At 45.0% G+C, this 16,186-nt stretch overlaps 1 long non-coding RNA gene and 1 pseudogene across 1 annotated transcript; one reads left to right on the top strand and one right to left on the bottom strand.

Annotated features, from left to right (window-relative positions):
* Positions 1 to 3,065: 3,065 nt before the first annotated feature.
* Positions 3,066 to 16,186, bottom strand: part of LOC115159559 (argininosuccinate synthase-like) — a 40,802-nt pseudogene continuing 27,681 nt past the window's right edge.
* Positions 11,500 to 13,392, top strand: LOC115159560 (uncharacterized). Its single transcript, XR_003868903.1, has 3 exons — positions 11,500 to 11,660; positions 12,820 to 12,952; positions 13,099 to 13,392. It is a non-coding gene; the product is annotated as an uncharacterized LOC115159560 (long non-coding RNA).

Below are 16,186 nucleotides of genomic sequence, written 5' to 3'. Positions count from 1 at the left end.
TGAACTTTGAAAGTTTCTTCAAGTGCAGTAGCAAAAACCATCAAGTGCTATGATGAAACTGGCTCTCATGAGGACCGCCACAGGAAAGGAAGACCCAGAGTTACCTCTGCTGCAGAGGACAAGTTCATTACAGTTACCAGCCTCAGAAATTGCAGCCCAAATAAATGCTTCACAGAGTTCAAGTAACAGACATCTCAACATCAACTGTTCAGAGGAGACTGTGTGAATCAGGCCTTCATAGTTGAATTGCTGCAAAGAAACCACTACTAAAGGACACCAATAAGAAGAAGAGATTTGCTTGAAACATGAGGAATGGACATTGGACCGGTGTAAATCTGTCCTTTGGTCTGATGAGTCCAAATTTGAGAGTTTTGGATCCAACTGCCGTGTCTTTGTGACGCAAAGTAGGCGAACGGATGATCTCTGCATGTGTGGTTCCCACCGTGAAGCATGGATGAGGAGGTGTTATTGTGTGTGTGTGTGTGTGGAGGGAGAATTCAAGGCACACTTAACCAGCATGGCTACCACAGCATTCTGCAGCGATACACCATCCCATCTGGTTTGCGCTTAGTGGGACTATCATTTGTTTTACAACGGGACAATGACCCAACACACCTCCAGGCTGTGTAAGGGCTATTTGGCCAAGAAGGAGAGTGATGGAGTGCTGCATCAGATGACCTGGCCTCCACAATCACCCGACCTCAACCCAATTGAGATGGTTTGGGATGAGTTGGACCGCAGAGTGAAGGAAAAGCAGCCAACAATAGCTCAGCATATGTGGGAACTCCTTCAGGTCAGTTGGAAAAGCATTCCAGGTGAAGCTGGTTGAGAGAATGCAAAGAGAGTGCAAAGCTGTCATCAGTGGCTACATTGAAGAATCTCAAATATAAAATATATTTTGATTTGTTTAACACTTTTTTGGTATGTGTTATTTCATAGTTTTGATGTCTTCACTATTATTCTACAATGTAGAAAATATTAAAAATAAAGAAAAACCCTTGAATGAGTAGGTGTCCAAACTTTTGACTGGTACTGTATATAATTTAAAATACGTTTTATACATTGTAGCTACAAATTGGACTAGAGTCCATGTAGTTCACGATCTTCACTACATCAGAGACAAATCACCTGCACCAGTGTACCCTCTCTGTCACAAAACACTAGAGGCTCTGTCTTAAGAGGCCAAAGTAACCTGGGAACAATGGTGGCTTTTGTGTGCTGTGAGAGTGACAGGGAGTGAAGGTCGGCTCCTGAAGAGACAGACAGGGCTCCATTCAGTGACGCTGTTGACTTTCATGTCGTCCCATTGTGGCGCTGCTCCCTGGAGAGGCCAACACAGAGTGGGTAATGAGGTGGAATTGACTTAGGGTCAAGGATGATTAATTCCCTTGGTCAGGTGTCACTGCTTTCATACCTGGCCGAGCCGTAGGTAGCTGTGGAGCCGCAGGCGGGCGGAGCAGGGGGCTGGCTGGCACTGGAACATGAGACAACACAGTGCAACAGACACCCATACAGTACACACTACCCAGGTCGTTCTCATGATGTCATCCAATCCTTGGACAGGCTTATGTTCTTTGCTCTGAACTGCGACACATTGACTGCTGCCACATTGACCACAGCTCTGCACCACTCTCGCTCTCTCACACACATCTAGCTGAGTATGTTCACATGATGTCAATCTGCATCATTTATATGGCTAATGACTTGGGTAAGACAAAAGGTGAAAGGTCAGAACCATCTTCCCCTTACACAGAGCTATACTGAGCTCCCACAAACAGACCACAGATTGAGAGTGACAGTCGTACTACCATACCATCCTGTCTCCTTCAGCTTCACTGGCTAATCTGAATACTTCATTTTCTGCACAAGCAATTCCCCCCCTTCTCCCTCCCCCCACCCCAAAGGCCAGTGATTACAGGCGACCTGCTGAACGTATGCACATGTCTCTAAATGCCAGGGCTAGCTGGTAATTGACCAGGCAGACTGAGACGCCTGCGGTGTAATTGAGCGGGGCTGAGGGGTTCTGGTGGGACTGAAAGAACCCATGGATCCACCACCGGCCATTAAGCCCAGCAGGAGGGCTCCATCCTGGGTCTACCTCAGGCCGGCCTTACTTTAAAAACACTTACTTTAAACGCAGTTTGTTTAAATTCAATCGTTTAACATTGATTCTGCAGTGAGACACGCACATCTATGTCACTGGAGAGACTCAGAGAGAAGTCATAATTTAACTGCAATAATTCATTGGGGTTTTGACTCTACAAGGTGTCGAAAGAATTCCACAGGGATGCTAGGCCATGTTGACTCCAATGCTTCTCAGTTGTTTCAACTTAGCTGGATGTCCTTTGGGTAGAGGACTATTCTTGATACACACAGGAAACTGTTGAGAATGAAAAACCCAGCAGCATTGCAGTTCTTGACACACTCAAACCGGTGCGCCTGACACCTACTACCATACCTTGTCTCTAGGCTTAAAAATCCTTATTTAACCCGTCTCCTCTCCTTCATCTACAGTGATTGAAGTGGATTTAACAAGTGACATTAATAAGGGATCATAGCTTTCACCTGGTCAGGTTTATGTCATGGAAATGTTTTGCACACTCAGTGTATGAGCATAAAATGTTTGTCCCTTCCAGGCTGCCTGTCCATATGCAGCTTGGATGAACAGAGCACACATGCTGAGCATGGTATGCATCTACAGCCAATTGACCTCTCCTTCAACTCCAGCTGTGCCATCACAGCTCTGAAATAGCCTCATCACTTCCACTACAGTAGATGGCAGCTAGCCTAGCAACAAGGCCCAAACACACCAGTGCAACCAACCAACCTCCCACTAGGCAACAGCTTCATATACTTCCCTGATACCCTCAACCCCATCACAGAACATCTACAAACAGTCTTAAACATGTAGCCCTGAATTACTGAAGTGAGCTTTAGTGTGTCCATTTTCTCATATGAGGCCTGATATGACTGTTCTGTGCCAAAACAACACATCAAATATACTGAACCAATGTAAGCATTTTCGTTTACTCTCTAAAGCACAACATTAAAGTGTGGCAGCAATAGACACTCCAAAGATGTTTTATTATAACCTACTGTAACACCTCCTAATATGAAATATTCAACTAGAGCACTACTCTGGAAAGGCAAGATGGATGAGAGAGTAAACATTGGGAAGTCTAAAGCTGCTGAAGACACAGTGGAGAGAGAGAGAAGATGGTCCATGTCCGACTGCCTAGCGCTTGGAGCAAGTTTCGCCCTGCAAACAGTGGTGCTCCCTTAGCCTGCAGTGAGAGAGACAGAGAATTAGTTCATTGATAACAAAACATGTGGTTAACACTCAAGAAGGCTTCTTGAAAATATTCAACTTTTTTGGACACAGACCTGACAGCGTTGATCTTGATGAATCCAGAGGCGTCACACTGTTCGTAGTCTTCCTGCACGTCCATACTGGGGAAAAGATTAGGGGTGCAAGATAAGTTAGTGTGTAAGCTTATGTGTTTGGGAAATAGCTCATACGACTGCTCATTCTAAGCTGAACAAGTGATTCAACACCCGTCTAGCCCACAGGAGACGTAGAATGATGAATTACATTATTAACCACAGGAATAATTGTATCATTGATGTTCCACTCTATGTAAAATGTCAAATCGATTTGTCTCAATGCATTTGCTATTTATGTTGGTGATTTCAGAGGAAAAAACAACCACATATACACAGACAAACAGGCACACAAGTCATTTGCAGACAAAATCCCAGTTGTGTATCAACTCCTAAGTAGATTAAATGTAGAGGAAATGGATTTAACCTGATGTTTTTCTGTCTGTAACCACTCTTTTGTAAGCAACTCCTGTGATGTAACCATGGTGCCTGTGAACATTTTCTATTATATAGGGCTCTTGTGGCTCGGTCCTTTCTCCTTCTCTGTGTGTATTTGTAAAGGTGTGAGAGAGAGTGTGTATGTGCTCTATGTAATTACAGCCATTTCTACCTGCAGTGCTGACCCCCTCCCACCCTCTGCTCCTCCTCCACTGGGCCCAAGCTGCTAATCTAAGACCTGCACTCATCCTTCAGAGACAAACTGCACTGGTGGAAATCAAAAAATGACAGAATAAAGACGACAGGGAGAGAAAAAAAAGAAGATTCCATCATCAACTCTCAAAACAAAGCTCCCTGTCTAACTAACTACCATCTTATGAGTGCCGTCTATGAGACGTCGAATGGCTGTGGAAGCTGGTTTCCAGAAGGTGAGTACACAGAAAAACCCTGTTGTCTAATTGACCGCCAAACACCTAGCAGGCAACTTTGTGACATTTGTCCCAGATCAATGCAGTGTGTGTGTGGTGCCGTACCACTGTATTAATGACACTGTTGAGAAGACGCAGGTAGCCAGTCGCCATGGTCTTACAGTCTAAGCCTGGGGTTGGAGGGTGAAATGATGCATGTGACTGAGAGCAGTGCAGTTCTTCAGGTGGACTTTGGGCCACAATGGGATCCTTCACAGCACACTCAGCCCATCTGTTACCTCAGAATAGTGTCCCTAAGGACTCCTCTAGTGCAACCCAACACTCAGTCACCCTGACGTCAAGTCCCCCTGAGCCGCACGTCCAACAGGAGTGTGTGTGTGTGTGTGTGTGTGTGTGTGTGTGTGTGTGTGAGTGAGTGAGTGAGTGAGTGAGTGAGTGAGTGAGTGAGTGAGTGAGTGAGTGAGTGAGTGAGTGAGTGAGTGAGTGAGTGAGTGAGTGAGAGAGAGAGAGAGAGCGAGTTTGTGCGTGTGAGAGTGATTGTGTGTGTGTGTGTGTATGAGAGAGAGCGGTCAAGCTCTCAGCTGCACACCTCCCCCTGCTTAACTAGAATGAAACCTGTGCTTTGGCCCTAAAAGCAGAGATCTCCTCTCCATTGGCTGGAAATGCCATTAGCGGTGGCAAGGAGATGGAAGGAGGCATATGGGGGCTTTGCTTTGGTCAGCACTGAGCCAGCCCAGGGGGCATAGAGGGCATGGGGGGTCAGGGAGCTGAAATGACTCACTTTTCCACAGCTAAGAGGCCATTGGGGGGGGTTGGGGATGAGAGAGGAGAGAGGAGAGGACCCTCCAGATATTGAGCTTGACACCCCTGCTCCGAGCTCTGATGTTGTTGTAGCCAGTGTCCATTCATTGTTGTTGTGGGGTCAGTGGAGGATAAGGGCAAGTGACCCGAGCAAACAATGGAGATACTGCATATATGCAGTGAACTGATTATACTCTACCCATAGCCAGAGATAATGGGCATGCACACAATGCTATAGGTCCTGACCTGACCAGTTCCCTGTTGCAGAGGGATTTGGGCGACTCACGATGTAGACCTGGCCCTAGAAGACAGACAGCTGCACCTTGCCCTCCACACTCTCCTGGGACTTGCCTTTGCAGTGCCGGACAAACTCACACTCCGGACTGTACCAGAAACCTGGGGACAACAAGGAAATAAGGAATAAGATGCTAGATAAAGGGACACTTGATTTCATGAGCAGAGGAAAGCAGCCCCCACTCATCTCCTACCCACTCCAGCTCACAGGGATGTTATGGGCTTCCTTAAGCCCCCATTAGTAGCCTGACTTAAGGGTGCACATATGTGACCCCCCCCCTCAACCCCATCCTCCTTTCTCCTCCTATCCCACCCCTCATGTTAGCACTCCTCCCATTGCTCAAGGTGAGGCTCCCACCCCTCCCCAGTCTTGACCTACCCAGGTGATCTGCTCTGTCTGGCTGAGGGACAGCTGGATGAGGGGGGGTGATGGGTGGGGGGTTAGAGGGGAAATAAGCCCATCTCCACGGGGTGGCTCGCTCGCTTTCCATGCCCTTCCACCTCACTAGCTATCTCCATCCCAAGAACAACCTGCTCACCCTTTCTCTTCCCACTGAGTCTGCACTGGGGTGAGTATCATAGAGTCAGGACAGGGCTGAGTGGATGGATCCAGCCACAGCTGTCATCCCTGCCCTCTCGCTGTACTGTGTTTTGTTTAGGGAATCCTCTGTGCCTTTGGCACATGCAGTGGGCCAGACAAGGACCAAGCCGAGACAGTGGTATTACACGTTTTAAGACCATAATGAGTTTAATTTATGCCCCCCTTTTGGAGGGAGCTAGCTAACGCCTGTACCTCTGTGGCTCTCCCTCTCTTCCTGGTCTCTCTGCCTGGCCAGCTTCCTCCTCCCATGAGGGTTTCATTGCAGTGGCTCAGTAATCAGTCTCTAATGGCTGTGATGCTATTATAGGGTTGGAGGCAGGCCAGCTGGGGGACAGGCGGGCTGGGGGATTAGGACACCTGATCCAGGCGGACAGGCAGCTAGGCCCCAGTCATTCAGTCACAGAGATACACAACACACAACTTCTAGTGACACAGTCACTCCTCACCTGTCAATCACAGTGATGACCACTGTGTTAGGTGTTCTGGCACAGATCGCTGCCGTCTGCCATTCATCACCCATGTCAGGTGGGTGCTACACATTGTTATGTATTTTGCATAATTTTACTTATTTATCATCAATATAAGGTGATTTGAAAGCAAGGGAAAGTTATATAAGGCTGCATAGAGACCGTTTTTGACCAATCATTTTGTGTGTGTTCTAGGAGAGAAAAGAACCCTGCCCACCCCTCCATATGAAGTGAATCCACCATTGCTGAATGTTCTGTGAGCATTGTTTTAATGTTTGGGGTTTTACTTGTGGTATTCTCCAAATGTACCGTTGTAAAGCATCTCAGAGAACTTGACAGCCAGGCCTTGTTTGATCCTCCTGACCTCTCGGTCCATGGTGAAGGTCTGGTACCGGATGGTGAGTGTGGTACTGGATGGTGCCTCCTGGGGTCTAATAGATACCTGGTGGTAGCACACAAACATACACACAGAACAAGGTGAGGAAGAAAAAGGTGTAGAGACACATTGCCTTTCAAAATAGTAAAGGGTTGCCGGTTCGAATCCCAGTGCTGATGGGAGGGGAGTGAGCCAGCAACTGAAGGGTTTTTGGCATCAATATCTCAGGTGCCACCTACAGCAGATGTTCCCTTGAGCAAGACACTTAAACCCCTAAAAACTGCTCATTGCACTGCGGCTGCCCTCTGCTTCAGCTTCTCCAACCTAATGTTTGCTTGTGTGTACACTCAGTGGCCAGTTTATTAGGTACACCGTTGTAGAAAATGGCTCACTCCTGAAGACAGTGAGTCACATGGCCGTGGCTTACTATATAAAGCAGGCAAACAGGCATCGAGGCATTAAGTTACTGTTCGATTGAACATTAGAACGGGCAAAACAGGTGACCTAAGCGTATGATCGTCGGTGCCAGTTACGCCGGTTCCAGTATCTCAGAAATAGCCGGCCTCCTGGGCTTTTCACGCACGACAGTGTCTAGGGTTTACCAAGAATGGTGCAACAGGCAAGGTCAAACAAAAAACATCCAGTCAGAAGCAGTCCTGTGGGCGGAAACAGCTCATTTGATGAGAGGTCGAATGAGAATGGCAAGAATCGTGCATTCTAGCGGGCCACAAACAGGCAAATAACGGCGCAGTACAACAGTGGTGTGCAGAACGGCATCTCGGAAAACACAACTCGTTGGTCCTTGTCACGGATGGGCTATTACAGCAGACGACCACACCGGGTTTCACTCCCATCACCTACACTGAACAAAAATATAAAAACGCAAAATGCAATCATTTCAAAAATGTTACAGTCCATATAAGGAAATCAGTCCATTTAAATAAATTGATTAGGCCCTAATCTATGGATTTCACATGACTGGGTATACAGATACCTTTAAAAAAAAGATTGGGTTGTGGATCAGAAACGCATGACCATCTTTTGCCTCATGCAGCACAACACATCTCCTTCACATAGAGTTAGACTGTTGATTGTGGCCTTTGGAATGTTGTCCCACTCAATGGCTGTGCGACATTGGCGGAAACTGGAAAACGTTGTTGTACACGTCAATCCAGAGCATCCCAAACATGCTCAATGACTGACATGTCTGGTGAGTATGCAGGCCATGGAAGAACTGGGACATTTTCAGCTTCCAGGAATTGTGTACAGATCCTTGGGACATGAGGCAGTGCATTATCTTACTGAAACATAAGGTGATGGCAGCGGACAAATGGCACGACAATGGGCCTCGCGATCTCGTCACGGTATCTCTGTGCATTCAAATTGCCATTGATAAAATGCTGTTTGGGTGGCTGGTCTCAGGCGATCCCGCAGGTGAAGATGACTGATGTGGAGGTCCTGGGCTGGCGTGGTTACACGTGGCCTCCAGTTGTGAGGCCGGTTGGACATACTGCCAAATTTTCTAAAATGACGTTGAAAGCGGTTTATGGAAGAGAAATTAACATTCAATTCTCTGGCAACAGCTCTGGTGGACATTCCTGCAGTCAGCATGCCAATTCCACACTGCACATTTTAGAGTGGCCTTTTAATGTCCTCAGCACAAGGTGCACCTGTGTAATGATCATGCTGTTTAATCAGCTTCTTGATATGCAAGGTGGATGGATTATCTTAGCAAAGGAGAAATGTTCAATAACAGGGATGTAAACAAATGTGTGTTTTGCATTTATATTTTTTCAGTATAGATTGGTGTACCTAATAAACTGGCAACTGAATGTATGCATATCGGGGGTTGGATAAAAAATCTGAAGACATTTCTATCTCGCGTATATCTTATCTTCCGCTCCATCAAAACGTGGGGGGAAAAAAAATATCAGAAGAGGGCCATGGCATTTCCTGTGTCCAAGATAACCTCATCATCCTTCCTTCCAGGACCAACTCAAATCAGACAGCTGTAATAGGCACCAGCCATATTCACCCTCCTCCACTGTGGCTGGCAGACAGGCCAGCACCACTGTATCTCACCCCAGTCAGAATGAGCCTGTCGTGGGCAAATGACAGGGTAGGAAGCCCCCACCTGCCCAGATCTAGGACCTGGGCTCTCCCTACCCTGCAATTTACCCCTATTGCACTGTTGAGGGGGACGGAGGGTGGAGAGGGGGGTGACAAGAGAAATGAAGCAGTCACTCAGCAGTCTGTCTTGAGGTGAAGGAGGAGAAGAAGAGAAGGCCAAAAAAAGAGACAGGAGCAGAGGAAAGAAGAGCAGAGTTTATATGTTTCTCTGTTCAAATAATTCCATTCAAACCACTGGGACATCTCTGTTTAATCAACTACGGTTTGCATGTGTAGGCAGCATTATCAGGACAGATTGAAGGATGATATTCCTGTGGTGGAAGCCCTTCATCCTTTTCCAATACTTCAGTCTCTGTGATTTCACATCTGTGGATGGGCACCTTATGTTGAGTGTTGTTAAAAGAGAACCTTTCTAAGTCCTTTACAATTCTTGTCTTAGATGTAGCCTACCTGAAGGTGAGAAGGGGTGGGGGACCCAAACATAATCTTAAAATTGAGAAGCATTTACACAGCACCGCCTGCCCAAAAGAGGACCTAGAAAAACTGATAATCGTCTAAACCTCAAAAAGTGTCCATCTGAGCCACTAAGACTGGGTTTCGTGGCGAGGGCAAAGAGGACAAAATAGGGAGATTTCCACTGTCACCATCTGATAAAACAGTTCAAACTGCTCTCTAACCCAATTTACCTTCAGCATCCCAAATTCAGAAGTGAACCTTTTAGTGTTATATCATTATACCTTAGCTAAACCAACTGTGGTTCAATTTAGAAAAACAAAAGGCCAGTGATTTCCAGGCATTCATTTTTTAATCAGTTTCTCTGTCTCTAGACCAAATCTGCTAGAGGGTTATAGGGGTTAAGACTAAGCATTAACCCAACCTAGGCTGAGCTGGTGCATGCCTTTCAATGTACAGCCCACGCACACACGCACGCACACTTAAATTGCTTCCTTATGCTGTTAAATCAGTCTATTTCGCGCGAGATGGCGCTGTCGAACAAGATGAAACGTCTTTGAACAAGCAAACACTGAAAAGCCACTGTTCGAGCGAGCAGAGGATGGGTCCTTCGAGCGCACAGGCAGCGGGGGCGCGCACATTAAACAAGTTGCAGGTGTGACTGAGTGAGCAGAACATGAATTCGAGAGCAGAGATACTTAATACATGTCAAGACTTAGAAGTTACTGCGCTCTCATAAATACATCCCCACATTGATTTCTCTAGAAAACAAACAAACAAACCTTGCAATCTTTAACTATCATTTTAATACAGGTCAAAATTCTAGCCAATGAGCATGGTCGTCATTAGTTAGTTAACACAGCTACAAATTCATCATTATTATGGCTAACCCCAACCTATTTCAAAACTGTATATTTTTTTTATCTGATTTTAAACATAACCCTAACAACACTGGTAACCTTATGCCTAACGTTAAAACAAGACTAAAAAGCTTGAATTTTTAACCATAAAGCAAATTTTTACTTTTTACGTTTACTGTGGTTGTGTTATCTAGTGGAAACCGGATTTTGACGGTGAAAGGCGAGGGGATGGTGAAGTAGGAATGATGGCCGACAATAACAAGGTAAGCGCGAAAAGGTTCTCCACTGAAACACAACTATGATTTCAATATTGAAATGCAAGTAGTTAGCTAGTTATTTGGTCTTCTGTTATTAAAGCAGCCTATTGATTAGGCAGCAGCTCGCTAACATAGTTAACGTTTAACCACGTAAATTACTAGTATAGTTGGTTTTTACTAAGAGGATTGTAGCTAGCGAGCTACGTTAACGAGGGGTTAGTACGGAAGGAGAAATGCGAAGTCCAGCATGACTGGGAGGGAGAGGCAGGGAAGGCCCTCACTGCATCCTTAAAAATATATATATATATTTAAGCCTTATTTTACCACACCAGGTAAGTTGACTGAGAACACATTCTCATTTACTGCAACGACATGGGGAATAGTTACAGGGGAGGTGAGTGAGCTAATTGTAACCTGGGGATGATTAGGTGACCGTGATGGTATGAGAGACAGATTGGGAATTTAGCCAGGACACCAGGGTTAACATCCCTACTCTTACGATAAGTTCCATGGGATCTTTAGTGACCACAGAGAGTCAGGACACCCGTTTAATAACCCATCCGAAAGACGGCACCCTACACAAGGCAATGTCTCCAATCACTGCCCTGTGGCATTGGGATATTTTTTTAGACCAGAGGAAAGAGTGCTTCCTACTGACTCTCCGTTACCACTTCCAGCAGAATCTGGTCTCCCATCTAGGGACCAAACCTACTTAGCTTCAGAAGCAAGCCAGCAGTAGGTGGTATGCTGCTGGCTATCCCTTTAGATGGTCTATTTGATTACTTTTACTCTGGCAATTTTTGTGCAGTTACAATAACAGTGAATGACCTCTAACCATCTTCTCTCTCTCTCATCCCTCTCCATGCAGGCCCACTTTCACTATGTGGTGGGGAACAATGGAAGTTGGTGGCACCTTAATTGGGGAGAATGGGCTCCTGGTAATGGCTGGAGCGGAATAAGTGGAACGTTATCAAATACGTCAAACATGGTTTCCATGTGTTTGATGCCATTACATTTGCGCCATTCCAGCCATTATTATGAGCTGTCCTCCCCTCAGCAGCCTCCACTGGTGGGGAAGTTGTTCTCTGCTTAGCTGACAGAGATAGGAGATACAGGAGTCCACTCTGTTCCAATTACATTGGCTTATGCACAGCACTCTAGTGACTTCCTGCAGGTAACCATGACTTCTATCAATCACCCCTGTAACTTAATCAGTAGTGGTACTGAGGGTTTAATCATTAGTGGTACTTTGACACTGTATGGAGGCATCATTATTAGGACATTTGTCACAGAGACAATGACATTTTATTGACTTTGACCAACTGCTGTCTATTTGGTTAGAAAGATGGTTCTATACTGAATGTGTACAAGTAGGTAAGGGATGAAGTGAATCTATAGGAGGATAGCGCTCCACAACAAGGGTTGGGCATGAAATGACAGCAGGCTGTTCAACACTAAGCCATACTGACTGACAAGTGACGTGGATTGGTACAGCTAGCCTCAGTCCCACATAGTATGCTATCACTTATTTGGTTAAATGATTATCCAGTTGCCTCTTGATACAGCAGCAGTCTTTAAATATACTGTTACCTTGAATGTAACACTTGGATGTTAACTTTTCAATTCCAATTGAATGCTATTTGCACCATCAAGAGCATCTTGACTGGTTGCATCACCGCCTGGTATGGCAACTGGCTCGGCCTCCGACCGCAAGGCACTACAGAGGGTAGTGCGTACGGCCCAATACATCACTGGGGCCACGCTTCCTGCCATCCAGGACCTCTATACCAGGCGGTGTCAGAGGAAGGCCCTAAAAATTGTCAGACTCCAGTCACCCTAGTCATAGACTGTTCTCTCTTCTACCGCACAGCAAGCGGTACCGGAGCGCCAAGTCTAGGTCCAAAAGGCTTCTTAACAGCTTCTGCCCCCAAGCTGTAAGACTCCTGAACAGCTATTGACCCCCCCCCCCCCCACACACACACATTTTTACACTGCTGCTGCTATTTATTATCTATGCATGGTCACTTTACCTCTGCCTACATGTACATATTACCTCGACTGACCTGTGCCCCAGCACATTGATTCTGTACCGGTGCCCCCTGTATATAGCCTCGTTACTGTTATTTTATTGTTGCTTTTTAATTATTTGTTATTTTTCATATTTATTTATTTATTGTTTACTTCATTTTATTTAGTAAATATTTTCTGAACGCTTATTTTTCTTAACTGCATTGTTGGTTAAAGGGCTTGTAAGTAAGCATTTCACTGTAAGGTCTGTTGTATTCAGCGCTTGTGACAAATAGCATTTGATTTATAACTGCATTTGTTCTCAGGAGACAGGTCAGTGTGTGTGTGTGTGTGTGTGTGTGGGTGTGTGGGGAGAACATGTGTGTGGTGGAGTCAGGCTTTTACTTCATCACCCTGGACCACTACACCTATGAGGCAGAGGATGCCAAGTTTGAACCTGTGAGTCACCTTTGACCTTGACATAACTTTCTTCTAAGGCTTTTGGGGTCATGGGTGTTCCCTAACTCATCTTGTGCCTTGCACAACTCAGCACATATGTATCCCCCCATCTGCCTCAATGGCTTGTCCCTGTTGTATTGGCGTAGTTACCAGACCAGGGGGAGGTGTTGATGACAGTGATTCGTTCCAGTGGGATCCTCAAGCTTTCGCTGTGCCAACACCATGCCTGGCGACAACCAGATGATATTCCTCCACCCTGGATCACAGTGGACACACTCCTAATCTCTCTGTGTATGTTTGTTGCACATGAGAGCACGCAAAATGGGTCTATATATGCACATTTGTGTGTAGTGTAGGATATATACGTTTATGTATATGAGTCTATTCAGTATGTATACCCCTTGTATTAAAAGCCTCACTTTGCTTGTGACCTACCGGTCTATTTACTGTGTTGGCAGGATATTTTAATCTTTAGCAGTAATTTATGCAGTATCTGGAAAATGACTGTCAGTTTCTGAAAGAGAAAACAATGGCAAAATGTCATGGACATGTCTGCAGAATGGTTAAATAAATAAAAACATTTGCGTCAACTTCCCGACATAAATATAAAGGACTGCCCGTGACTTCTCAAACATATAAGGCAGGCAGACAAAAAAAGAATGCAATTACAGTAGCTTACTAAGGTCTACTTCAATGTAAAATATCAACTGTTCACCTGTTAAATTCGACTGTATACCGGTATTTTAAACTGCGCTGCCTATATTGCAAAACTTGAAATATAAATAGCCTACCTATTTACTAGGCTACTAGGTCCAATTAAATGAGAGATCCGGATGATCATTTGTTGTACGGCTCCTTCGGGAATATGAACACATCACGGACAGAAAAGGTGAGGAATTTATTCTGCAATTGTTATAAAAATCTAATAAATATGCAAAAGATTACTATGTCTAATTATTTTAGATTCTAAAAACAAGATTTTTGCTCTTAGTAACGGCAAATGGCTGCATTAAAGTTTTTTATGAATAAGCTTTCATTATATCCCAGAGTTGCACAAATTTAAGCATCAGCTGTCAGAGCAGCTTACAGGTCGCTGTAGCTGTACACAGCCCTTCTGTAAATAGACCATCCAACTACCTACCTCATCCCCATATTTGTTTTTGTTTTTCTGCTCTTTTGCACACCGGTATTTCTACTTGCACATCCTCATCTGCACATCTATCACTCCAGTGTTAATTGCTAAATTGTAATTACTTGGCCACTATGACCTATTTATTGCCTTACTTCATTTGCACACACTGTATATAGATTTTTCAATTGTGTTATTGACTGTATTTTTGTTTATCCCATGTGTAACTGTTGTTTTTGTCACACTGATTTGCTTTATCTTGGCCAGATCGCAGTTGTAAATGAGAACTTGTTCTCAACTGGGCTATCTGGTTAAATAAAGGGGATTTTTTGTTGTTGCTGTACTTACTTGCCAGCTTGCAATACAATATTTCAACCACTATGAGATATGCGTACTCATGGTCTAAAGCTTGCGAGGTGAGCATATTCTCACTTCAAGTACTACTTTTATAAATGCCAACTTATTTTGTGAAAAATGACACACGTACATTTTGTGGTATACTTTGTATGTACGCACAGTTTATAAATGAGACCCCTGAAGATCTTCACTGGTTGTGAGGGAGGTGACGTGTCCACAAACAGTGCCTGGGACACGTTCCAGTGTTACCGCTGTCTGGAGAACAGCCAAAGCGCGGTCAAGACCCCTCCACAGACCTCTGCCGCAACTTCATCTTTAGTGCGTCAGCTCTGCTGCACCAGGGAGCTAAAGGTGTGGCACTGCACTAACAACAGTTATGCACTGTATGACTGCTTAAACATACTTCTATGATCATTTGTGTTTCTTCACTATAGGTCTAAGGAAGGTTTATATGGTTCAATAATACTGACGAATGGTGTGGATTGTACACCTCTGCTCAGTTCCACAGTAACGTTTGCCATTCCATATTGAGGCAATAAAGCAACAGCTCTGTGGCATTTTATCTTTCCTCGATTCCTGGCATCCTTTCCTTGGTTCCTAAAACCCCAACAGAGGAGAGGATCCAAGGTTTCTCCCCTCAAACCGCCGATGGGTTTTGAGAAGGATGTGAGTAGAGAGGAAGTGAGTAATTGCGACAGAGCTCATGTCATTGTTTTAGGTGAAATCTTATGTTAAATGATAGATTTTCTGTTTGCACATATCTTTGTTCTACTTGTGCTCTTTCCACATGGCTCTGGTAACATTTGATCTGATGAGACTCCCTATGCGATTTGACTGCTGTACTACTGTCTGTACTGAACCTCCAATGTCAAATTGAAATAATTTGACACTAATTTTATAGACAATGGTGTTCCTAATCAGACCATTACTATAAACAAATCTGTTTTCCTAAGTTAAATGTTTGGTGAATGCATGCCGTTGCTTTGTCCTCAGTCCTCCTTTGAATGCTGTGTGTACCATGACATATTAAACTCAAGTTAATGTGCGGGGTCACAGGTTAGTCGAGGTAATTGAGGTAATATGTACATGTAGGTAGAGGTAAAGTGACTATGCAAAGATAATAAACAGAGAGTAACAGCAGCGTAAAAATGGAGGGGGGGTCAATGCAAATAGTCCGGGTAGTCATTTGGTTAGCAGTTCAGGAGTCTTATGGCTTGGGGGTAGAAGCTGTTAAGAAGCCTTTTGGACCTAGACTTGGCGCTCCAGTACTGCTTGCCGTGTGGTAGCAGAGAGAACAGTATGACTAGGGTGGCTGGAGTCTTTGCCCATTTTTAGGGCCTTCTTCCTCTGACACCACCTGGTATTGAGGTCCTGGATGGCTGGAAGCTTGGCCCCAGTGAGGTACAGGGCTGTACGCACTACCCTCTGTAGTGCCTTGTGGTCGGAGGCCAAGCAGTTGCCATACCAGGCAGTGATGCAACCAGTCAGGATGCTCTTGATGGTGCAGCTGTAGAACTTTGAGTATCTGAGGACCCATGACAAATCTTTTAACTCTCCTGAGGGGGAATAGGCGTTGTCGTCCCCTCTTCACAACTGTCTTGGTGTGTTTGGACCATGACAGTTTGTTGGTGATGTGGACACCAAGGAACTTGAAGCTCTCAATATGCTCCACTACAGCCCTGTCGGTGAGAATGGGGGCGTGCTCTGCCCTCCTTTTCCTGTAGTCCACGATCATCTTCTTTTTCTTG

This window comes from Salmo trutta, chromosome 23 (genome assembly GCF_901001165.1).
Source record: "Salmo trutta chromosome 23, fSalTru1.1, whole genome shotgun sequence".
NCBI lineage: Eukaryota > Metazoa > Chordata > Actinopteri > Salmoniformes > Salmonidae > Salmo > Salmo trutta.
This window is presented reverse-complemented; position numbering and strand designations above follow the sequence as displayed.